General features: G+C 47.5%; 1 protein-coding gene and 1 long non-coding RNA gene across 5 annotated transcripts in view; one reads left to right on the top strand and one right to left on the bottom strand.

Moving 5' to 3' along the window:
• MDGA1 (MAM domain containing glycosylphosphatidylinositol anchor 1) overlaps positions 1 to 25,849 on the top strand; it is a 183,831-nt gene that overhangs the window by 8,017 nt on the left and 149,965 nt on the right. The gene's annotated exons all lie outside the window — the stretch shown is intronic.
• Positions 16,698 to 24,989, bottom strand: LOC122465152. The gene is made up of 2 exons (XR_006289763.1): positions 24,927 to 24,989; positions 16,698 to 17,657 (listed from the first exon to the last, which is right to left on the bottom strand). It is a non-coding gene; the product is annotated as an uncharacterized LOC122465152 (long non-coding RNA).

Here is a 25,849-nt window from a genome sequence, read left to right as displayed (position 1 = left end):
TGTGGAGCTGACACCAGGTAGCAGAATGCAGATCTGGCGGATCCACCAGGAGAGAATGAGACATGGTAAGGAGTGCGGGGAGAAAGGGAGAATATTGGTGGGTTTTTGTGTGTGTGCACCAGTGTTTAATTAGAGAGATCTACCCAGTCAGGATCTAAAGTGTTTGTTTAATTTTTTAAAACTGCTTTAATCCTCCCTTTCATTTAAGAGACTCAAAGGTTTGCTTTCGAGCCAATAATTAGCTTAGCAATAAAAACGCTTCTAAAAGTGCTTGTTACTCCATGGACGAGATCAAAACCACAGCATACATTAATAATGAAAGGGATCAATAGTTGGAGCAAGGGAAGGGGAACCCGCTAGTCCTGGCTCAGTAAAAGAGTTAAGCTAGAGAAGGACCACTACCAAAGAGGTAATGGGTTACTTGGGAGTCCTGCTGAGCACAGCCTGGCAGGACTTGTTGTGAGGCAGTGACCTTCCTTGCCTTGCAGTGTGTGTTCCAAGAAACAAGGGCCCTGATTCTCCTTTTGCTCACTTCAGTTTTATACTGCTGCAATTCCATTGACATCAGTTGTGTTACTGTTGATTTTACACCAGTGTGCGTGAAAGGTGAATAAGGCTACAAATGAGCTGCAGCCACTGCTGTTCTGCTCCATCTGTAGAGCGGAGAAGTGTCCATCAGCATCAATTCCATTGCAGTATATGGTTCTGTATGAACATCTGCTATGGATCCTGCTTCCCTGAGCTTTTCCAACCCTTGTTCTGGTCTGGCCTGTCTCACCTCCGTCCACTCAGGTTTTTCACTGGCCACAGGTGGGTGGGTGCACAGCGGGCTAGGGAGTCAGTGTTGTTGATTCACATCTGACCAGCAGGGGGAGCTCTTGCCTACAGCATTCCTTATCTGTAGTTTCGAAAGTTGTGTGTCTGTGTAACTGTCCTAAAACCTGAGTTCCCCAGGGATCAGATGAACTTGCAATTGCTGTTTTCCATTCTAGTAGAGGTCATCTGAATCGTTGTCACTTGTGCCACGTTCCCACTCATACACACGCACTTGTGAGCGTGCATGTGTAGATACACTTGTAAAACTGATGATAGTGAACTCGGTGAAAAATGATGAAAAGCTATTTGTTTTATTTCACTGCAGAGTGCAAATGGTGCTTTTAGTGACAGTGACTCTCTACTTATGGGGAAGCTGGTGCATGTGTTTGTGTGTATGTGTGGGGAGGCCCTTTAAGTTGTCCTCTGTGTTTGGAGCTAAGGTTGCACTGAAACGTGCACTTGAAGCAAGACTAAAATCTGTTTCATATTTGAATGATTGAACTTAGCCTCCATGTTTGGCCCAATACTGGCCTCTGAGGACCAACTGAATTTTCTATGTAACCTCCTTAGCAAGTAGTTTACTAATTTTGTGAAAAGAATAATTTTAAAATAGCTCCTTTGAAAAAGCTTGCTCTGTTGTCCTGTTTCTTCGGGTTCCTCTGGCCCAACTCCCACAACCTCCAAATTTCACAAAGTCCTGTTCTGATAGGCCACTTCTGTAGTGCTAGGTACGCAGTACAAAGTGAACTTAAAGCAGCTAGAGATTGCTGCTGGAGAATGCCCCCTGTGTTAGCTCCCTCCTTCAAAGTGCCTGAGTGGACTGCGGTGCAGTGGAAAATCGGGCCCATCAAGTTATTCCCCATATTCAGGTTAAACTAATAAAGCTACACCGAGATTAGCCAAAGGAGTTGCTCAGATCCAGCAGCTACTTCCATTTTCCAATGCTGGCTACCCAGTGGTGGCTACCTCTTGACTATCTGTCTGTCTCAACTTTAGATCGGGGTGGCCAACCTGAGCCTGAGAAGGAGCCAGAATTTACCAATGTACATTGCCAAAGAGCCACAGTAATACCTCAGCTCCCCGACCCCGCTCCCAGCTCCTCCCGCCCACCAGTGGCTCCGCCGATCAGCGCCTCCCCCTCCCTCCCTGCACCTCCCGATCAGCTGTTTTGTGGTGTGCAGGAGGCTCTAGGGGGGTGAGGGGGAGGAGCAAGGGCACGGCAGGCTCAGGGGAGGGGGCAGAAAGGGGTGGAGAGGGGGTAGGGTCCATGGCAGAGCCAGGGGTTGAGCAGTGAGCACCCCCCAGCACACTGGAAAATTGGTACCTGTAGCTCCAGCCCCAGAATCGGTGCCTATACAAGGAGCCGTATATTAACTTCTGAAGAGCCGCATGCAGCTCCGGAGCCACAGGTTGGCCACCCCTGCTTTAGATACTTATATGGCCCCAGTTAGCATAGAATCTGAGCACCTTCTCCAGCATATTTATCCTCCTAGTACTGTCCTACCCCACAGAGATGTTATTACCCCCATTTAACAGATGGGGAACTAAGGCACAAAGAGACTAAGACTATGTCTATGCTGCAATTAGACACCCATGGCTGGCCCTCACCAGCAGACTCGGGATTGCAGGGCTTGGGCTAAGGGGCTGTTTAATTTTGGTGTAGACATTTTGTCTTTCTGGAACCCTTCCACCTTGCAGGGTCCTGGAGCCCAGGCAAATTGTGGTGCGCAAATGTCTGCACCACAATTAAACAGCCCCTTAGTCCAAGGCCTGTGAGCCAGAGTCAGCTGGTGAGGGCCAGCCATGGGTTTTTAATTGCAGTGTAGACATACCCTGAGTGACCTACCCAGGTAGGAAATCTGGTAGAGCAAGGGCTTGAACGTAGGTCTACCAAGGCCTAGGTTAGTGCCTGGACCAGTGGACCATCCTTCCTTTCCTCTGCATAGATCCCTGGTCAGGCAGGCAGGCTGAGCAGCGGGGAATATGGAGGTGGGCTCTGGGAGGTGAGCAGAGATGAGGGGAGGAGGGATTTTAAGCAAGGACATGTGGTCTTTTTGGGAGAAGAGGCTGCCCTACAGGGGGGGAGTGGTTGTGGTAGGGACCTTGATTGGACAGGAAGCCTAGTGTCTTTGCCCAGTGTCTCTGGTGCACTGGGGCAGCAGTGCCATGGAAAGACTTTCATGTGCCAGTGCGTCAGCACAGAGACTCTTGGCTAATTTGGTGCTGCTACCTGGGCTCTCGGGAACACCATCCGCTGAGGCTGAGTGGCTCTGTACCAGGGCATCGTGTGCTTCCCATAGCTCTACTGCCACCTTAACGTGCCAGGGGAGGCCTTTGTGCCAAAGTGCATTGGATCCACTTCATTCCAGGCCCCTGCTTTACCACCATTAGCTTTTAAACTTGGGCTGTGGCTGGAGAAGAGAAGTAGTTAAGGTTGAGCAGGGGAATGGATGAATGGAGTGTAAATGGGAGTTGAAAACCGAGCTACTTATTTCCATGCCTTTCCCACTTTGCCTTAGTGGGATATGCGGTCTAGCAACTTTAACAACAGTGTTTTGTGAGGGGATATATCATTAATCTGTAAATCTCTCTGGGGATTTCAGAAACTTTTAAATTCCTCTGAGCGGGGACCTTTGTGCTTGTCTGTGAAGTACCATGCACATTCTTGGCGTTCTATTAATAATAAAAGGCTGTAGACATGTGGTGATATCATTTTAGTGGCTTCTAGGTGTAAGGGGAGGTGGACCATCAGGGAACTACAGTGGATCCTGAGAGGCCTGTCTTATAATGATCCCATACTTGCCTTTACTAAGAGTAAAATTCCCCTTAGAGTGGCTGAGGTCCCCAGATGGCCAGGTCACTGCTCTGTAGCATTGGAATGCAAAGCTCCAGACAACAGATGGTTTCCTTGTGCTCTGAAATATTACCTCAGTGGCCTGTATGGATCTGGCCATTGTTATGTTTCCTTGTGCTTCTCTCTCATTTTGCAATACACTCAGAGATGCAGTGTGTCTTGCTGCCCTTGGTAGTCTATCCCATAGACTATCATCTTGCATATGGAAGGTCCCACAGAGCTCACTCGGTGACCATTGTATGTGTGAAAATCTGCATCTAGCCAGGGTAAAATGGCTTCTGATTTAAACCACTCTTTGGAACTATTTATAGTATAGGGTAATCGGGATTGAAGTGCTCCTGTTGGGGTACTGTAAATGGAAAGAATGTCAGGATGAGGATAGAAATCATCCCAAGTGTTACAATCTCTGTAATTTCTGTAGAGAAATTTTGCAAATGTTACACTGAGAGAAACTGACATAGTATTGAACATTAAAGTCAAGCTGCAGGATAAAGGTTTTGGATGTCTGTGGGTGAGTATAAAATACGTGGATAGTTGTTTGCTGTTACTATTTATTACTAAAGAAATGGGCCTTTGCTAATTGGCAGAGATTGGTTTAACAAGATAAATCTGGATTGGAATACAGTGCATCACTTGTATGGTCTGGTGATAAAATTCAAAAACCCAGAATCTGTTTTTGATTCAGGCAAAGGCTCAGTGAGAAAGCATAATGGCAAAATGACTTGGACTTAAGAGAATGTGGAATGACATTTTTAATACTCACTCTGTGCGTTGTGTTTTTTCAAGAACCTGCAGGAAAGCAGTTTGAGGAATTACAGAAGCAAAGAATGATTTTTGCTGTTGAGTTTAGTGAACGGGCTGCACTGGGTGTGTGTGTATGTGAGAGACAGGGAGGGAGGGAGGGGGCGTGTTTTCCTAAAACTGATGGCAGGATAAAGATTTTGTGATGCCTATAAAGCCATCATCAAACTCCTGCTTGAGACAGTTCAGTGACTAGTTCCAAACCCATCAGCTTTATTTGCCAGGAGGAGTGAAGTTTACAAAACGTGATCTGGCCCAAGCACTTCCACCGGTTGTGTAAAGAGGGTTTTGGGGTTTTTTTAAAAAGGATCTGGCTCTGTCACTGAGTGTACAACTTTGACTATTTAAGGACTTATATGGCCTCCATCACTGTAGGGTTTGATCATTTCACACATCTTTAGCAGAGCTATCTTTATACTGCCCCGCCTTTGGTAGTGTTACCCCATTTTGAAGTTCAGGACTTGAGAGAGAGATTAAGTGAATTTTGCCCACAGGCCCACCATGAATCTATGGCAAAGTTGGGAATTGAGCTCAAATCTACCAAGTCTTAGTCAGGTCTAATGCCTTAACCATCTTTCCAATTTTTGAAAGACTACCACATGGCATAATTAATATCCCAATGAATAATTGATTGAATTCTCCAAAGTTTAAATTTTGTCTGCTAGTTTAGAGGAAATTTTTAAAAAAGTATTAATTTAGGGAAACTGTGGAGAAACCTTGAAGAGGTTCTAAAATGGTTACAAAAATCTAGAATGAGGATTGAGAGAGAAATGTGCTTTCTTCCAGAACTAAGTAGCTTGTTTAGGGCATAGCACAGATTCTGAGTGGATCCATCCTTTCATAGGAAGAAAAGGCCACTGAGACTCTGACTGTAAACCAAAAATATTTCAGCTTTAAGATAACTTTTTAAAGCAATGTTAAACTACTATGGAAGATTCATTCCAAATTTGTCTCCACTAATAAAGCCAAGGGTTGAATTCAGCTGGTTCCTGATGGCTCAGCAAATTGGCATTTATTTTGGAAGCTGCCTTCTGGCAGTGGTCCAGAGTCTGAGCTTTCCTTTACAACAAACAATTGAAGCCTGTAGCAGCCTTTATGGATAAGTAACCCCTCCAAATATGAACCATGTGCAAACTGATGCAGTAGTGTCTGCCTGAGTCTGCAGACAGCCTGAAATATAGCTCTGCAAAATGTGTAAATGGCCCTGTTCATCACAATGGGGTGTTGATTCTAAAGCCCTTGATGATAGCAGTGTTGTTAACTATTTCAGTGTTGTTAACTATTTCACTGATGGTCAAAGCAAACAAGGAAGGACTGTTTATGCTATGAAGAGCTGGCATTGCAAGGTGTGATAAAAGAGACAGACAGATAAAGGGGAAAAGCAGAGTTTTGCAAGGCCCTGAAAGCAAAGACAAGAAACTTGAATTTGATGCTATAGAGGAGCGGAAGCCAGTGGGAGGGGGAAGGATTCAGAGTTGGGGGGGGGGGGTGACTTGGTCAGAAGATGAACAAGGAGGAGCATCTTGGGAGCAATGTTCTACACAGACGAGAGGGTGACAACGTGAGTGTCGGGCAAGCCAGGGGTGAGGAGCTCACAGGAATTGAGACTGGGGGTGATGAATGTAAAATAGGTTTGGATGGAAAAGAAAGGCAAAAGTTTTGAAAAGGAAAAGAAAATCGGAGGAATTCCACTATCCGGGTACATTTTAGTCCAGAGTTTATTACTATGAGCAGGTGACGCTCTTCATTATGTGCAGGAGCTGTAATTGTTTACGTGTGTAAAGATGGAAAAGAGAAAGCCATAACTTTTACTTCACAAATGGTTAACAAAGGCTGCAGTGAATTACACCCTGTACTGCCTTCTCAACTGAGGTATTTTTGGAACAATTAAAATTCACAAATATACATTTGAAAATAAATCTACCTTGATCACTGATCAACACCTTGAGTGAAAAAGACCGCAAAGAAAGTATTCCACCTATCGCAACGGCTAGGATTCAGAGGTGGGCTATAATCTTAGCTGCATATTCATGTTCTACCCAGCACAAGCCTGAGTGAAACTTGCTCTCTCAGTTGCCTCTAGAAGTAGGGACACAACTGGAAGTAGAATCAGGATATAGACTTTTCCCATTACTGCTTGAGAAAGAGTGGTTACATTTTTCTCAAACATCTAAATGGCTTTGGAGCCTAAGGGCTTGTCTACACAAATACTTAGTTTGCAGCAAGCAGGGGTGTGAATCTACCTCACCCTAGCCTGCTGTGCACTAACTGTCTGTGTGCACCCTGCTGACATGTACTAACAGTTTAGTGTGCTTTGATCTAGTCCCATTTCAAAGCAGGTTAAAGCAAAGTGTACTGTTAGCTCACATCAGCGGGGTCCAGCAGGCTAGTGCAGAGCAAATCCATACCCCAGCTTGCCACAAACTAAATATTCGTGTAGACAAGACCATAATCCTACTTTGAGAAGTGGTTGGAGGTACAGATCCTCAAGGGTAGTTAGGTACCTAAGTTATAAGAATTAGATGCCTAACTACCTTTTGAGGACCTGGAACGTAGGCTCCTAATTCCCATAAACTTTCAAAGAGATTTAGGTGCCTAAGTCACTTTTGAAAGTGGGACTTAGATGCTTTTGAAAATGCTACCCATAGAAATAAGATCTTTCGTTTGATAAGATAATGTGGTGTAGTTTTTCTGGTTGGCCAAATCATATAGCAGGTGAGAAATTTCATCCTTATTCCTGTAGAAAAATGGAGTTGACAGCAGGGAATTATTGTTTACTATCGGTTATAAGATTAATACCATAAAGTATACATGCTAAAATTACATGAACGTACCAAGGCAAAGCGAAAATGAGAAGTGTGGTGGTCAGACTTAAACCGAGACATAGCAGAAGAAATTAGCCAGTGTGAACTCTGAAACATGCCAGAAATTGCTTCATGGCAGTAGGGTATTAGGCCTTGGCGAAGACAACACATTGATTTATTTTTCCCCAGATCAGAGTAAGCATATGTATGTACTTGTAGCTGATGCATTTTCCAGGTGGTTGGCAGTAACATGTACTATATTGCAAATGCTTTGGCTGTGCAGACTATTGAGCCATTGCCGACTATGTTGGCATCATATGGTTTGTCTAAAAAGATGAGACATTCGGTAAATCACACGTAATCAGTTTTATCTCTTGGCTTCAAGGGGGTCAGTGAGGTGTTTTGTGTGGACGCTTAAAAGGGCAATAGAGAGAAAGGAAGGTAGAGTTCTGCAATGCATCTTTGACTGGTTGTATAGCTCAGCACTACAGACCCCAGCCCAGGAAATTCCGGCAGTGCTAACTACTAATAAACATCAGGTAAGAATTAAATTTGTTGAAGCAAATCTAGCAAAAGAAAGGAGAGGAATAAACAGCGCAGAGGAAGAAACCCATAATACAAGCCTCCCAGGCTTTTATGTGCAAACCAAAGAGCATCAGTTTTAAATTACAGGGGAAGACCAAACCAGGGAAAGGTGCTGTAAGAAAAGCATGAGGGCTAGTGACACGCTTGGGGAGGTATATAGAGAACGGATGATGAAGAAACATGTTGTCTAGCTGTTACTAGGTTAAAAAATAGTAATTACATGGTCACCGGCAACCTCAGTTCCTTTTCTAAAAATGAGAACGTTTGTTTCTCTCTCTCACTGGCCTGGTGATGATACCAATGGCATTGTTACGGTTGAAAACAAGGAACTGGAAGAGCAAGTGACAACAGCTGTCCCTGACATGCAAGTCTTGCCAAAGCAGAATCTCAGAGCTTCCAAAAGATGATCTTTGTAAAGTGAATATTACACAGGAGGAGTCTGGAGTTCTTAAGAATATGAACCATGTGGTTCCTGCATTTTTTTTTTAATTTTTATTTTTTTTAAGGTCTGGAACGGCGTATGACATAGGTAGAAAAGCTGTCATTTGGAAGCAGTTGTAGGCTGAGTCCAAGAATGGGGTAGGATGGGTAGTAGATAAATCCCTCAATGTGTTTGACTCAGATGCTATTGTGATGGGAACAATGTAAGTACACAGACAGGCAAGCTTGGATTTTGGATGGGGGGGGGTGGGGGCATGTCACAGCCTTAGGGGTTTTATGGAAAGGTGTTTGACTTGGGTGACAGAGACTTCAGTAGCTGTTAGGTGTTGGTTCATTGAGACTCTTCTGGAAGCGTCTGTTTTTCCAGAAGCTACTGTAACCACCTCCTGTTATCCAGAAGCAAGGGGGTGGAGGGGTGTGTGTGTGTGTGTGGTTTTTTTTTTTTTTTTAACATTAGAGGAAAAGTGAGCCAGAATACATTTAGAAGTCTGTAGCCACAGGTTCTGGGAAACCAGTTCTCAGCCAGTTCTTTAAAATCTGCTGTGCCACATATGAAACTCAGAGTCTTGAGGAAAAAATCTCTGTAGTTTTTAATCAGTGCAGTTATAATGGATTCTTATCCTGGTTCCATACTTTGAACCAATCCATGTATCAGCTTGATTGCAGCCCGCGTACACCCAATGGTACATGTACCTTAGCTTGAGAATTGCTCTTTTCTGCATGCCAGTTGAGTAGAGCAGTGACTGCGCATGGTCACAATAGAGCAGATGCCCTGTTGGGACTGAATCCGATGCCTGGGTCTGGGGCACAGTTATTGAGGAGTTCTGATGATCTGGGTAATGCTCCTAGAAATGCCAAGCTCTGCACTTTGCTTTTCAGAATCTGTTGCCTGAAGAAGATGATCTGGAAGGGGTTTCTTCGTTTCCCTAGGTACTAAAGATCCAGTGACCACTCTGGCTTCAGGATTCAATTGGTCCCTAATTGTGGGTGGTTTCTCTTCCTTTTCCCGCTCTCCCACCCACATCATTATCTGTGGCCAGGCTGGAATAGTGGGGCTAGGGGTCTCTTTGTCTCTGTCTCTTTCTCTGAACCAGCAGCGGTTCCCAAATTTATTTGATTGCACCCTCCTCCTTTGTGTCTGTAGTAGATTACGGCCCCATCCTGCCACACAAGAACATATACCAATTAAAAAAAAATCAAGATGCAACTCTCACTAAATATTAAAAATAGTACAGCATTGATTCAAACAGAGCCATTTAAGACTATAATAATGCAAATTTTAAGTGAGATATTGCTTATTGGCATCACACTAGTTACTGGTGCGATGAGTGCGCCTGGTTTTTGGAGCAGAGCAATTGCAACCTGGGTTGGCAATGCCATACCATGCCACCCTTATTTCTCCGCTGCTGCCGGCGGCAGCGCTGCCTTCAGAACTGTGTGGCCAGAAAGCAGCGGCTGCTGGCTGGGTGCCCAGCTCTGAAGGCAGTGCGCCCCCCCACCTCCGCCGAATACATTCCACACCCCCCAGTTTGAGAACCTCTGCCCCACAGCAGAAGGAGCTGGTGCTGTGTTGCTGCTGGTGGCAGTACCCACCTCTTCCCGGAGCCCATGGGACTGTAATTGCCATGGTACGCAGCCTGGGGAGGAGGCAGGAGTTTGCTCTCCAACCTTTGATTTCTTGCATGACCACTTATACTGCTGCTGTGCAGTGCTGGAGTATTAGGAGAATTTCCTTTTCTTTGTTTTATTACATTATTACTCTTAGCTATATCCACTCCCTGCACATCTCTGGATCACCTTGAACTGCTCCCTGCCCTCCTTGGGGTGGGGTTATAAGGTACAGTAAGAAGCATAAAGATAAATGGAAGTACGGGGGATCATCTTCCAGTCCTGCTGGCTCCATGGGAGCTCAGCACCTTGCTAGGCTGAACTGTATGATTTTTATCTGGACAGTTGTTTTCAAAAGATTGGTCACAAACTGCTAGTGAGTGATGGCTTGAGAGGGAACCCCCAAGAGACCGTCCCTGAGTCTGTCTCCCATCTGAGGAGGCTGTCTGCTCTTCTCTTTCTCTTCCCAGGGATTACCGTAAGGGAGGCAGAACCAACTCCGCCTCCTGTTTGTTCATGGTGGCCCTGGCAGATGTGCCACAGCTTCCGGGGGCACAGGTTGCTTCTTTGTTTTGTCCTGCATTTTCTGAGCACTCAGCGTGCCGGGTAAGATGCACAGGGAATGTTGCTGCTGGCTTGGGGATCTGGGCTGCTCTGTCTTCTACAGATAGGCCTGCAATTATCCCAGGTAAAGGAACAAGAAGATGCAGAGACTAAAAAAAGAGCCACCTCTGATTGAGAAGAGCTTGGGGATGCTGTATCTCCAAACTCTGCTGCTAATTATTCTGAACACACATACTTTCTGGCTGTGCCTCCCTCTCTCCCTTTCCCTGTCAGTCCACCTGCATCGGTTCACACAAATCGGAGTAGGTCAAAATCACTATCAGAGTCTTCCAAAATATTCTCTCTTTAGGAGGAGAATGAGGTGTGGTGGTTAGCAGGGGAACTGGGAGTCAGCTCTTCCTAGGTCTGTCAATGATTTTGTGTGAGACCGTAGGTAAACTCAGGCAAAATGACTTGATCATCTGTTTTTATAATCTAAACCTTGGCTTCCCCCACAAACACACTCGTTACTTCTGCTCATGTCGTTTCACTGCTGAGCACTTGTGGGGCAAGTCGTGTTCTCTCAGCTGTGCCTTGGTTCTAAACAGCTTTCTCTCTTCTCAAACAGCCTCTTCTGCCTCCCATCCTGGCTGACTCTGCTTTGCTTTCTGTTCCTTCTTCTGGCCATTCTCTCAGCTTCCACCTCCTTCTTCACCCTTCCTGCACACAAACTTACTCAGACTTCTTTGCCTAGGTTCTCCCTAGATTCCTGAAAAGCAGATTTGTCAGTATTGAGCAGGATCTCTTACTGGCTCTCTCTCTCTCCTCCCTTTCCAAGCTCCAATTTTATCCTCCTCTCCTTTATTCTTGCTTTTGACTTGCATCTTGCTTCTGTTTGCCTCTCACTCTCCAACAGGTTTGGCAGGACAGACAGTCTTGAATCCTACTTAGTCAAAGGGCTTTCTGTGGCAGTCTGATCTGGCTTACATTGGTTTTATGCTGCAGACTTACTCCTGACTTACACCCATGTATGTATAGGAGAAGGTTTCTTATTAAGTCTCTGGACTGGATTGTGCCCTCAGTTACCTCCTAGAATAAGGCTGGAATAAATGAATGTTTACAGGTGGGATTTGGCCAGGTGGCAGAATTTTATGTGGCCAGAAGCTGTGGGTTCATCCTGAAGCTGTCTGGTGTAGAGGCTGTCATCTGACTGCTTGGATGAAGAGGGCTCTGGTTTGAAGGGGTGAGATATTTTGGATAACTCATCCTTCCTGTTGTTGAAGTGTCCTTTCTCTTCACACCAAATTGGGCCCTATAACTTCAGAGGTTGCTCCAGTAGAATTACTTGTCATGACCCTATTCAGACTAACCAGCCCCAGGGACAAGTGCAACCCCTCTCCCCAATTTTTTAAAAATAATTAATTAAATGAAATCCTCCTTCAAGTGTGGCAAACCAACTTCCTTCCCAGCCTCAGAGGAGGGGGGCATCCCCTTCGCTGCAGTGGATAGTCTCTCCCATCCTCTCCTGTGACTGATTTTTCTCCATTGCTCCCTAGTATGGCTCCTTGAAGTATCAGTGCCCACACACTACAGCAGTTAGGTGCCAAAGCGTGAGTATGTATAATAATAAGGCTGCGGTTTGGAGAAGTTTTGGGAGGATTTTTCTCTCCTAATAATCTGTTGGAGTCCATTGGAATCTTTGCCTGGGAAAAGTAGCTGCTTCTGGATTGTTGTGTGTGTATTTTGGCCTTTTCCTCTACAGCCCTCCCAGGGGAAACAGTGTTGCTACTGGGTAATTTTGAAAATCAATGCCTTTTAGAGAAAAAATATTTTGTTTCCTCAGAGCTGAATTTTGCTGAAAACGGTGGTGCTTGGTCCATCTGTGAGCCTCAGTCTCTGGGATCCCAGGGCTTGGGGATTATAATAAATAGAACTAAAGTCCATATAAAGATTCAACCAGGAACCCAATGGATGGGCTGAGTGAAATTCCTATTCATTGCACGCTCCCCCAGGCAAGGGCCTGTGTAAATAGATGGATTTTCAACAAAGGTGTCGGAGGATTTGGGATCCTCCAAACCAAAGCGTGAACAAGGTTTGGATCAAGCCTTTCATTGAAAATGCCCTGCCAGCAGCCCACCGGTATGGAAATCTAGAGACTGTCATTATTAATACAAGTGGTGGTGTTAGGCTAGAGGCAGGCCTCTCTCCTCTTGCTCTAAGGCAGAGAGGACTCAAACCCTAAAGACCACGGTAAGTCAAGGACAACACATTGAGTTGCAGTGAGCTATGAATGGGAAGCCAGTGTGCTAAGTGAATTACCAGCGGAATGTGCTCCCTGCAAGGAATGCCCCTAAGTGGGCAGCTGCCTTTTGCAGAAGGCTGGATGAGGGTGGTGAGATGCCAAATCCTAGAGAAAAGGTTGCAACCTCCTGGCCAGGAGCAGGTGGGAAATGTGGGGAGAGGACTCCTGGCTATGACTGCACTTCATGCATCAGAAATCAGCCAGGGATCCTACAGGAGCCCTGAACGATACACCGACTAACAGAAAGCGGCCAAGCCCTCTCTATGGAGCGGTAGATGGTAGCTTGGGGGCAATGGAATGGGCATGTTGTGGATCTTTAGCTCAGTTTCTGAGGGGGGCACACTGCAGAGGGAGCATGAGGGGCTGCTCGGCCTCATGAGGTCTCAGCAGCTTTCAGTGTGGTTAATAAGCAAAAAAGGCCCAGACTCATGTGGTGTGTGCTGGGCCTGCTTTAAGTTTCAAGTTCTCTATACACACCCAGTCGGCAGCTTCGCACTATAGTGTGAAGTGTCGGAGTCTGAGGCTCAGTAACTCGCCTCGCTTTATGTTGGTCTGGTTGTATGTGGCGAGGGTGTTGCTGCGGGGAGGAGGGGGATTTTGTGGGATGCTGGAGGACGGATTTGAGGGGGTTATTTTACTCGCAACCTCAGATTTATTTGGGAAATTTGAGCACTTTTTAAACAATATTTTAAAAAGGTGCTTTCAGGCTTTTGATCACGGACAGCTCCAGATTAAAATGAGGCAGCACTTGCATGCAGATGTCTGGGTTGTGAGGAAGGGGTGGCAAGACTCAGGGGTCTGATGCAAGACCCTTTTGGTCTCCTAATCAAGAGCCAGTGAGAAACTGTTCATAATTTCTCCCTCTTCACTTCCACTCTGCCACTTTCTTACGTGTTGTAATGATCTTTTAAAGGAAAGGGATAGTCTCTGATTTCTGTCCCTCCCCCCTCCCGGAGTCTCAGAGCCCGGGCTTCAGCCTGAGCCTGAACATCTACACTGCAGTTTTACAGCCCTGCAGCTGGAGTTTCCCGAGTCAGCTGGCAGATGTTTAATTGCTGTGTAGACGTACGCCAAGTGTCTCTCTGAAATCCAGTCCATGTATAACGACACAGCATTACATTTGGCTAAGCCAACTGACCTGTTTTATTGTGATGTTTGAAACCTTCTCATTGCTGTTCCCCTGAGTTTTGTGACAGGCTAATGGGAATCCAATCCCTGCTCCTGTTGTGTGCTGTGGAGCAGCTAGACTGACTCTCTGTGGGTAAGAGAGTGAGTGAGTGTATCCCACTGCTACTCCAGAACTCTCTCCTCTCAGGGAAATGGCAGCCCTGCCATTTCACAGGCAAATATTAATGCGTGTAAACATTTTTCAAAAGGCATTACCTCTTTCTGCATGTACTTTGTTACATTCCCACAAACATGACTAGGTTTGATAGATGGGTAAACAGGGAACAAGGAGGGGAGAGGGGCGCAGGAGCGAAATAAACACACGAGCCTGCTGTAATTCAAAGCAAGGCAAAATCAGATTGTGCGCTTTGGCTAATTTTCTTATTCAGCTATTGATCTAGTGGCTGCTCTGGAGTCTATTAGCAGTCAGCCAGTGAAAATATTTCCCACTGGGGGCTCTGACCTGAGACGGGGGTGAATCTATAGCAATTTGTTCAAACAGAGGAAAGCTTTTCCCTCTGATTTGTATTCCAATTTGCACCATGTACAGAGGGGGCCCCTTCCTGGGGGTTTGCCGGACGGTGCTTGTCAAGTGGGAGTCAGGCTCCAGCCAGCTGAAGAAAGCCTGGTTAATACCCAGAGCCACCCTCCACCTGTCTGTCTCTCTCTTCATTATCCATCCTCAGTATCTGCCCCTGTAACCGGTAAGCATCTGTCTCCCAGGGGAGCATCCTGGCCCTTTGTGCCCAGGCAGCAGTGGGAGGATGAAGGGCTGCATCCTGTCAACGCTGCCTGCGAGGGGCAAGGAGGCACCTCCAAAGAGAACTGTTTATCAAAGAGGAATAGTTGTGTTGTTAAGGGGACATGCACAGACACTCCGCCACTTCTTGCTGAATTTAGTGCTGGTCTAAGGTGTCAGTTTGACAGCAGCCCTGAAGATTTAAGTCATCTATATTGTGGTCCTGGCCACTCAAATCTACCTGCCCTGAAGACTGAATTAAATTGAAGAACATTGAAGTGCTTCCCTTCCTGCCTTTTAAGTAGCCAGGACTGTACAAATGCCAGCAGTACAAGCTTCCTGTGCACCCCCTCCCACCCAGCATGAGCAGTGGTAGTTTAAACTTCCCTTGAAGGCACCCAGAGCCTGCTACCAATATGCTTCAGTTCAGGCTCTCTGCTGGTTAGATCCTTGCCTTTTCTGTTTGACAGTGCACACAAGGGTGCTAATTGTAATGAGTTCTTGTGTTGCGGGCCCTTTTCTATTAGGAGCTCAACTGAAACCCACTGACCCCTTTCATGGGGGGTGCCAAACAGCCATCTGGTAAATTTCAGTCCCTGTCCTCCTGGGATGGATTTGAACCGGTGTCCTAAGGATGAAAAGTTCCCCCTCTTATTCCCCTGAGCTACTGGTTTCCAGTGAAGGTACTTCTTCAGGGGTAACCTGGGCGAGAGATCGTTTCCTTGGCAGCCTTTAGTCTTATTCTTGGGGGTATTTTGTAGAGCACTTTGAGATCCTCAGAGGGAAAGCCCTAGAGCAGTGGAAAATATCATGGGAGAGCCTGGGGTGCGCAGCTGCTGGCTGGAGACGTCACAAGCAGCTCCAGTTCTGTCTCCGGTCTCCTACTGAACTGGACTGACTAGATCGGATGCCAGAAGCTCATTGCAACCCATTGTGTGGATTGCTGTGACTGTCCCTGTATAGAAATTAGTCCAAAGGTGTCTGGGATGTATTGGATGGACTGGTTAAATGTGGGATCATGATACAAAAGGCTGAGAGGTGGCCCAAAAAGCTCCCTGTTTGTACAGAGGGGGATGGGTGTGGTGGGGAGAGGAGTGACTCTAGGAATCCCCAAAGGCTTGGACTCTCCAATGATCTGATAACCTCCCAAATGCAAGGGGGCACTGGGAATTGGAGGGCATCTTTTGAGGCTGCCTGTATGTTCTAAACTGAATAAATCCCTAATTCTTAGTAGGCCATTAGGCTTCAGTGTGGACTGGTGACAACAACTAGTACATCTCAGCTGCTTGTGGCCCAGGTGGGAGACTTGTTCTGGGATTTCAGTGTGGGAAGTTCTTTGGCATCCTGTATTTAAAGTGGAGGAAGAGGAAAGGGGTGGAAGAAGAGGCAAGGGGAATAGGGGAGACAGGAGGGTTGGATTGACGCTCCCATTAATTTTTCAGATTTTGGAAATTGACTAGGGCTTTACTTGGCCTTTGCTGCTTTTGGCTTTAGTTTAGTGCCAGTCATTGAGACACCTGGACTTATGTAGAGAGAGAAAGCGAGAGAGCGAGAAGGGGTAGAGTGGGGAGGAGAAAATAAATCAGAGTCTTAAATCTTAAATCCATTCAATTTTTAAACCACAAGTTTATTCTTGACTTGGCCATAACTTTCAGGGAACCAGCCTGGATTCCAGGGAGAGCTGTAACTCCAGCTTCAAGAAAGAGTGTGCAAGTTTATGAGCTTTTTAAAGCAGTCAAGCAGAGGTCCCTGTAGGAGCTGACATCAGGGGAATGGGGGAGTCAGTGTGTTGTAATATTTAGGGGATTATTTAACAGTGTCAGGGGCAGGCTGGGACCTGCTTTTTTTTATAGGGAGTAGAATGCTCATTAATGTGCTGGGGAGAGGGAGATAGAATTACCAAAAGAGGCTACATCCCTTCTGTCCAGTTGGGTTGAGTGCAAAGAATCAGAACCAGCTCTTGTTATCTGCCTGTTCCCTACATATGAGGGAGATCCTGATCCCATCAGCTGAGTACATGGCTTCAGGGCAGTAGGCAGCATGGGTACTACACAGTTAAAGCAAAGGAAGGAAATTAAAATCCAAGGTGATGCTTGATGTACACTGAAGATTAGGTCCCATCAGGAGCAGGCGCTTAAGAGTTTCGCACCAGATAATTGGTCTAGTAATTCTAGCATCTTGCTTTGGGCATGGCCAGGCCCTGAGGCTTTAGAGGAAGGTGGAATGACTCATGTAATGCAGTACATTCGTTATTTTACATCCTCCCCTAGCCTCTTCATTGCACTGAACCTGCTGCCCTTTAATTCCATTGTCTTTTTGTTCTTGGGTGGTGAGACTGGCCCCAAGAGGGAGAACTGAACAGGTTTTCACTGGGTTCTTAACACTTTGACTACTGGCTGCAGTGCCAGTCCCGCAACACAGGAAGCAAGTTGTTGTCCTGGAGAAGCTGCTGCTATGACTGCATAATGCCCTAGTGTGATTCCCATCTGGGATTCTGTGGGCAGGTCAGAGGACCATTCCACAGACAAGAAAGTGCCTTGGTGAGAGGGTACCAGGAGGCAACCAAGATGCACTGTCTTGAGAACTAATCTTAGTGAAAAGTTAAGGGTGTTGAGCTGATTTCCTTTGGAAAGAAAAGACTTGAGGTGATAGTCTCCTCAGATCCTCACATGGACAAGTCCAATGGCTTCCTCTGCTGAAGAGTCTGAAACCCACAGCAAATTGTAACTTTGTTATAGAACATTTTCTGTAGAAGTCCTCTGGAAAAACGTATGGGTTATCTTTAGAAAATCTAATAAGTTACGTATCAGAGCCTGGGGAAGTTCTGTAGAATATTAGCCTCTGGGCTCCGTGTGGCTTGGTAAGAGCTCAGGGTTAGTGAATAATCATCCCATTTCTTCTCAGTACTGTTCCATGTCCCATCTAGTTCAGAACCAAGGACAGCAGCCCCCATTTCTTTCCATGGCTTCTGTGGACTCACCCATTCCAATGTATTTCCTTTTAAAAAAAAAAAACCCACACATTTTGTACAATATATTATTGTGAGGTAACAGGGCTGGCAGAGGGGTTAGATTCCCTGAAAGGTCAAAGAAAGCCTGTTCTTCACAGGCTTTCACTCCCAGATTCCTGTTTACGCGTGTCTGCCCAACCACACTGTAGAGGAAATCAGGCTGCATCAGAAGGGAATGAGCAACTTGATCCTAAGTCTCTTCCCATTCAAAATCATATGCTTCATAAGTGTGTGCACAGTCAGGTGCCAGACACTGATGTCCCCTGGACAAGCTCAGCACAACCAACAGCAAGGCAAGCTTTCTACACTCCCCCTTTCCATTGTCTCTCCCTTGTCACCCAAGATGTGGACCTCTAGGAATGTGAGGGAGTTCAGATTCCATGCTATGGTGCAGCGATCCCCACCAAGAGGGGCAATAGGTCACAAAATGGGGGCAGTTGGTACTGTAGACATCTGGACACTAGACTGAGAGCCACCAGTTGACTTTCCCACTGGCCCTGAGAGCATAATGACTGTTCTGGGCTGACTGAGACCCTCTCTGGGTTATGTCCTGAATTTGTGTATAAAGTAGAGAAGGAAAGAACACTGGGAGGCAAAGGGAAAGCAACTTAGCCAAGCAGGAGCATTCAGGCCCATCTCCAAACTCCTCTGAGGCTCTTCCCCCAAGGCCACTCTATATTGCAAGAAGTTGAATCTCTTGGGCTACAAACTTGTCTGCTCCCTGATCCATGACTGGTATTGTGTTTGCAGCCATAGTCAGGAGGAGATTCTGGAGGTAATCTAGAAAAATAGCCAAAAACCAAAGAAACCTGAGGCAGAGTTTCACTCTAGAATGAAATCAGCCCCTCTAGCTCCCCACAACAGAAGCTCTGCTCTCTCCCCCATCACTGATCCCTCTGTCTCCCTCCTCTGAACAAAATAACTGCTCTCCTGGCACCCAGCCAAGTGTAAGAAATCCCCTCCCCCTGCTTCCTCTCTGACAACAACCCCACTTCCCTGCAAGCAGCCATTCCAGGCTCCTTAACTGTACTTCCTTATCCTGTATTGTCAGAGTGAACCCTCACCAGTTTCTGGCTTGAGGCTGGGTTTGGCCACCAGCAGCAATGGGGAGGCGGTGAGTGCTGAGAGAGAAGAGCAAGTATGTGTGGGTGGTGGTCTCAGCAGGATTTTAGAGTTCCAGCCTGACTTTGCCTGCTTAAGGCTGGAAACCCTCCCTGCCATGATGCCATTGGTGGCCATTCAAAACCCTTAAGGACTAGCCAGTCTCAGGTGACCACCCAAAGTATACTGGTACCCAGGTGCATTCATGGTAGGATTAGCCTGTTTCCAGAAGGTTAATGGAAGAGCATGACACTGGAGGCAGTTCTGGGCTATTTTATGGAGAGCCCGTCTACCCACTCCTGCAGGTATTGCATATCAGCATGCTCAACCAATGAAATACCAGTTTGACCTCATCAGCACAAATGGAGGGCAGGACACTGTTTTTTGCAGTTGCTTGAAAGCTGCCTGTTACAGGTATTCTATCATTCACATCTTTTATCTGGGAGTGGGAATAATACACTTCACACCAGCCCTATGCATGCTAAGTGTGCTTTGCTCATGTGCCATTCCATCTGCCCGTCTTTAACCCTATCTCCTGTAGCCGCCACGGACTGCACGCAGCTGTGTACTTCTGGGAAGTCTCGCTGAGCTCTGATGTGCAGAAGCACCGGATATATAGTTTGAGAACTCTTCTACTCAGCAACTGGAGCTTCTCCAGGAGTGGAAGGAATGTTCAGCCAAGGAGATGTGCAGAGTACATGCTTGCCTGGTAGTGTGGTGCACCTGGAAAGCTGCAGGCTCTCTCCATTACACTAATGGACCGACTCACCTGGATACTGTGCGATAGCTCCATTACACTGGTGAGTTATTGCTCTGGCTTCTATTCTTCAGCTGAGGAGTCAGTTTCTGCCCATCTCTAATAGGCTGTCATGATGGAAGGGCTCTTTACTTATAGAGCTGATGGCACCCCCTTATGCTGCCCCAGTCTGTGTGTGAGGGCTGCTGAGTGCAGTACAGTTGCTATATTGCCTTGCACAGTTGCTGCTGGTGTCTGACTCGTGACTTTGTAGAGCACTTGCTGACCCTGAGACTATGACAAGCGCTAGAGAAACCCCAAGTATCTCTTGATTGATGGTCCTGGTGTCCTGTCATCTGGGGCTACTGCACAAAGGAGATGTGACAGGACAGGAAGAAACCTTTGCTTGATTTTAACCTTACTGGGGAATGGAGGAGCTCCATTTTTGGTACCGATCCCATTAAACAATAGGTGAGGTATTTTTTTTTCCACTTCCAGTTGTAACAAAGTTCCTCCTCTACCTTGGTGGGTCTTGCGCTTATTGGCGGATTTGCTCGCCTTGGAGCTTCATGGCAGCCCTCAGTTTGGCTGTTTTTGTGAACCCACAGTCCAGATCGACGACTCCTGTGTCTGACTAGGAGTTGGGAGGTTTGGGGGAACCCGGGCCCGCCCTCTACTCCGGGTTCCAGCCCAGGGCCCTGTGGAATGCAGCTGTCTAGAGTGCCTCCTGGAACAGCCGTGCAACCAGCTACAACTCCCTGGGCTACTTCCCCATGGCCTCCTACCAACACCTTCTTTATCCTCACCATAGGACCTTCTTCCTGGTGTCTGATAATGCTTGTACTCCTCAGTCCTCCAACAGTCCGCGTTCTCACTCTCAGCTCCTAGCATCTCTTGCTCCCAGCTCCTCACACGCACCACAAACTGAAGTGAGCTCTTTTTTAAACCCAGGTGCCCTGATTAGCCTGCCTTAATTGATTCTAGCAGCTTCTTGATAAGCTGATTAGAACACCTGCAGCCAGTCTGTCTTATTTGTCTCCAGAAGGTTCCTGATTGTTCTGGAACCTTCCCTGTTACCTTACCCAAGGAAAAGGGACCTACTTAACCTGGGGCTAACATATCTGCCTTCTATTACTCTCCTGTAGCCATCCAGCCCGACCCTGTCACACTGTCCTAATCAAGTACTGTCTAACGGTGCGGTGCACCATTAAACAGTGGCTGTGCTCTGACCTGACATGAATGCATATCCATGGGGGTGTTGGGATGGGTACTTGAAACAATTTGTGATGATGGCCCACGAAACTGTCTCTGCATTTCTGGTTATGAAGGAGGAGATAAATGAGAGGCACCACAGCCTCTCACACTGAGGGGCTCTGGGCTACACCAGGAACCCAGGCCTGATGTCAGGTACGTGCTTAATAGCTGGTCACTTCTTGTTGAAACGGACCTTGTGCCTTTCCCAGGGCAGGATGCAGCCTGGGTCAACTCTGAACTATGTTGATGGGATAACAGGGAAGGCTGCACAGGTGGTTGGTTTTGGGACACAGCTTCCCCAGTTTCCAGCTGACTCCCATGATCCAAGCTGGCCACTTTTAGCAGCTGATGTGATTTTACTGCTAATAGATGAATGCTACAGCTCTGCCTCCTGTATCTTGCATTTCCCCCAAACTGACCCCCTCATCTATATGGATGCTCCTTTAGCATGGAAAGTGAAATAGTGCCTTTCTGGTAGATACTGCGGCCTGCCTAGCTAGTGCCTGAGGGGCAGAGCCTGCTGGGTGCATGGCTGGATCTCCAGGAGGAGGTCAGCGATTCCTAAGGAGCGTGCTCATGCAAGGCGACAGATTGGAAACAAAAGGCCCACAGCTGGGAAGGGAGCCGTCTGCAGCAAAGAGATAGCCAGACGGGAGCGTGATCAGAGGCCCCTGTGAGACAAGTCACATACTGCTTGTGTGCCTAACTCGGCACTAATACTTTTCTCCTGAAAGATTCAATAGCTGTGGTGCAGGCTCCTGCCTGTAGGTGCTGTTTTATAGCCTGAATGCTACCGTGACCTCAGACTGCGAGAAGGAGTGACTGCCTGTGTTAACAGTTCCTAAGAAGGCTTGCTCCATTATTGCTTGTGTGGCTCTCTTCTTCTGCCTGTTATTCCACTAGGGCCATATCTGTCCACCACCAAAGAGGGTGGTTAGAGATGGAAAAGATTGCCTGGCACTTGCAACACCTTTCTTCCAGAGAGCTGTGTGTCCTGCAATACCAGGTGTGTGTGTGTGTGGAGGACTTGGGCTGTAAGCGGTTGCTCCAATAGCCATAGTGCCCCCGGCTGTCAGGTCATGATGTTGCAGCGGTCCTTTGCCTCTAGCGCCCTATTCCCACCATTCTAGTTCTGCAGCACTCTAGGTCTTCTCAGTCAGAGCCCTCTGGCCAGGCCACCTTTCAGCTCAGTTTCCCCAGAGTAACCAAGCTCTCCAAATGAAAATCGAAACCCTTAGTGAGCAGGTAGCAGGCCTTCAGCCCCTGTCTGGGGTCAATAGTCCTTGCCCCTCTCCTGAGGCTTACACTGCCCCTCCTGCAAAGAAGTGGTAGGGATCCCAAGCCCACTCTCTTCTCTGGATCTCAGCCTAGGGCCTTTTTGATCAGCAGCTATGGTCTGGTCCTTATGATCCCTCGCTGGTTCCCTGAGCAGCTTCCTGCCTTTGCCTGCTTGCAGGTATTTATTGAGCTGCACTCACCAGGCTGCTCTCCCTGCAGTTTTGTTCCTCCATTTGCAGCATTTCCCAGGCTGTTGCTAAGCAGTTTTCCCTGGGTGGCTCCTAGTTTCTCTGGCAGCTGCCTGGAATCCATCACTTTTGCTGGTTTCTCCCTTTAAGGCCAATCTCATGGTATGAGCTCTCCTCTCCGTTCTCCCTCACTGGCCCTGCAGTCCTTCCTGTATAGGAACCACCCAGTCTGGTTTCCCCTCAGCTGGGTCTAATCCTTCATTAGTTGTCTCCCCTCCAGGTGCCACGGGATGGGCCCTCAGATGCCCTATTAACCCTCTACTTGTCAGTGTGGGACATGCGCCTTATCACAAATGCCAGGCAGCTGATGTTAATGCAGCCTGGCTACTCTACAGCAGAAGGCACTTGCTCTCTCTGCCAGGCTGATTCCATCTGAGGACAGATTGGTAGCCATGTGGCCGAGCTGCTGGAACATAAACAACAGAGTCAGACCACTGGAGACTATTCCCCCTCCCTCCACCACTAATAGCTAGAACTATCTTCAGGATGAGACAAGGACAGAAAGCTATGGGTTGAACACCAAGAGCCTCCTGACTCTGACACCAACTCCTTCTGTGCCTTGGGCACTTCCTTAATCTCTCTGTACCCCAGTTCCCCATCGGTAAAATGTGGATACAGATACTGACCTACCACCAAGGAGGGACATGACGAGTAATCCACTTTTTGAACAGCCCAGTCCTTTGCAGATCAAAGGCCTGCATCACTGCTGAGTGGAGAGGGACTGGACCAAAACCTGGATCCAAGCCCCACCCTCCGATCTCTCCCTAAACTGCAGATTGGCTCAAATATAGAGCTGGCCTTTGTGTCTCAGGCCCATCTCTAGTGTGTGATTATGGGTGTTGTGTGTGCCCATTCTCTTTCTGTAGCAGAAAGAGAACAGGCCAGGGCCCTTTCTCCTGGGAAAACAGATGTGATCACTTTCTTTACACTTGGTATGGAGCCAATTCCCAGAGGGGACCCCACACCAGACGAGAGTAGATGCGATTTATGCAGAAAGCAAGAGTAAGGGGATAATGAGAATTAAGGAGAAGAGGCATCCTCTATTATCTAAGCCTCCAGAGAGCCTCCTTCCATCTGGGTACCCCTAACTGCCCTTGCATAGAGAGACATTCAGTGCATCAATGCATGGGCATTGCTCTGAAAATCTTCTCTCCCAGCTCCTGACAGACTGCCATCATCGTTGCTGACAGCTAATAAAATTATGCTGTTTGTGGCTAACGTGTCCACTAAACAATGTAATCTGTGCACAGTGAGAACAATGCATCATGTGGGTCCGCAGGGCCCAGTGATATTGAGTTACTGTTAGTCAGCAGAGAAGGGATGCTGAATTGAATGCAATAACATTCACTCAGCACTCTCCGGGGAGAGGGGGAGCAGAGGCTGAGTCCTGTAAGGAGGGACATGAATTACATGTAGAATCTCGCTTAATTCATCTCCTGAATTCTTGGGCAACTTGGTGCTCCAGGGTCTGCCTGGCTGTAGAGGATGCTTAGCGAGGTGACTCTGCTTCATTACAGCTGATTGTTCTGCAGCTCCCACCCCATTTCTCAACTCCATTTCCCCTCCTCACGGCTGCTCTGGGGCAATAGGACCGGGCCCAGTTCTCAGGAGTGCCTGAGCTGCTGCTGAAAAAGATCAGTTTTCTGCAAATAGCCCTTGCAAAAGGCTTCAGAGCTACTGAGCCCCACTTGTGTCAGATCTTGACCCCCGTTCCTTCCTCCACCCCACAGACACTCTGAATACCTAGTCTCCTGCTCTTTGACCTGTATGATCCACTCGGTGGCTTAGTTAACAGGAAGGAAAAAGTGCAGCCATGGGTAGCGTCCCCAGTTACCAGAGACTCCTCAGATCATGGTGCTAAGATTTGATAGTAAGGTTGTAACTCTGACCTTTATTGCTTATGTCAGGAATTGTCTGGGCATCTGCATGGCACTGACTAGACTCAGAGTCCTGTCTCAGCAGGAGGCAGCCACTCCCGCTGTGTTTCTCACTCACTCTCTGCTAATCGTATCTCTTTAAACATATCGTTGGGTTTGCACTGTGACAAGTGACCCATTCTGAATAGAATAAGAAATTACTTGTATCCCAGCTCAGATCTGAGTCTCTCAGAGGTCAGGCAAGGTTGGTTTAAAACCCCTTTGTATGGTGTGTGTGTGTGTCTATTCCGCTTACCTCACCAGTTTTCTATTTTGGCCAGGAGAAATATCCTTGAACCAAATCAGCGCTCACTGGATAGTGCCTCGTGCTGGCGGTCATAGGAATTAGCTCTTGTTTTGCCTCAGAGCACCCTCTGCTGGCCAGTGGCTCACCTGCCTCAGGCCCCATGTCCCTCCCAGACCCTGGTGCCCCTTTACATCAGGGTTCTGCCTCAGCAGTACCCCTACTCTCTGGGTCTCCCCTCCCAGGGGAACCCCCACCCCTCTATCTCCACCTTGTCTCAGTGGCTACTGTGAGTCATCATCAAGCCCCCTTTCACTGGGGCAGACTGCAGTGGCCACTCATCATCAGCAAGGGGGTTAGGACCAGCTGCCTCTGCCTATTCCCAAGCTGCACCTCTGTAGCCCCAGTACCTTTGTAGGACTTCACCAAGGCCTGCAGCCTGGGAGTTTACCAGGTTGGAGCTCCCCAGCTCTGCTTACCCTTCCCCAACAGTGCTCTGCTTCAGGTACCTTCCTCCCAGGCAGCTAGCCCTTCCCACTCCAGAGCCAAAATGAGACCCTGTCTCCTGGCTCACCGCCCTTTTATCAGGGCCAGCTGTGCCCTGATTGAGCTAGCCACACCTGGGGCCAACCAGCCTCCCTCAGCTGCTCTTAATCCCTCTTCTAATTGGGTCCCAGCCACAGCCCTCTCAAAGGGCTGCTTTTAACCCCTGCTCTCCTGGAGTGGGGCAGCTGCCCTACTACGGTCCGCCAGGCAGCTATTCTCATGGCATTTCTGGCCTGGCTGGAACCAGAAGAGTCTGGAAATCTCCTGATCTACAAAATTTCCAACCCACAATGAGGTCTGAATGATTTCACCTGCACTGAGCTATGGCCACCGTGGATCCTTGCCAAGTAGGTGGTGGTAGGGGAATCTCACTCATTAGCTCAGTGTAGGTTGGATCTTTATCTAAAGTTGTGTGCTGGAAATCCTGTCGGATCGGACTTGCACAATCATAACATTGATTCTGCCCTCTGTTAAATAGGTGTAATTCATATCCTCCTTTGTGAGAGCTAAGATTGTGTATCCGAGGGCAGAATTGGATCCATATGTATCAGAAACAGAAAACTCATTGTAGGTCTCCTGTGATCCCACTCTCCAAGACCATTGGGAGACTCTTCCCTAGTATCTGTTGACAGGGCTTTATCCAGTCTTGTCTGACCTAGCGCTCTCTCCCTCACGCGCCATGATGTGTTCTAGAGAGCCCCTTCCTAAATTCTGAAATCAAACAGCAGCAAAGTTTGGGGCGAGGTCACTGCTTCTTCTCTCTGGCTGCTCCTAAATGACTTATCCCTGGCTCATAAAAATATTTGGGAACAGCTTGTCTTTTTGCCTTTTGAACTGCAACAGATTGCACGAGATC

Source organism: Chelonia mydas, chromosome 3 (genome assembly GCF_015237465.2).
Source record: "Chelonia mydas isolate rCheMyd1 chromosome 3, rCheMyd1.pri.v2, whole genome shotgun sequence".
Classification (NCBI taxonomy): Eukaryota; Metazoa; Chordata; order Testudines; family Cheloniidae; genus Chelonia; species Chelonia mydas.
This window is presented reverse-complemented; position numbering and strand designations above follow the sequence as displayed.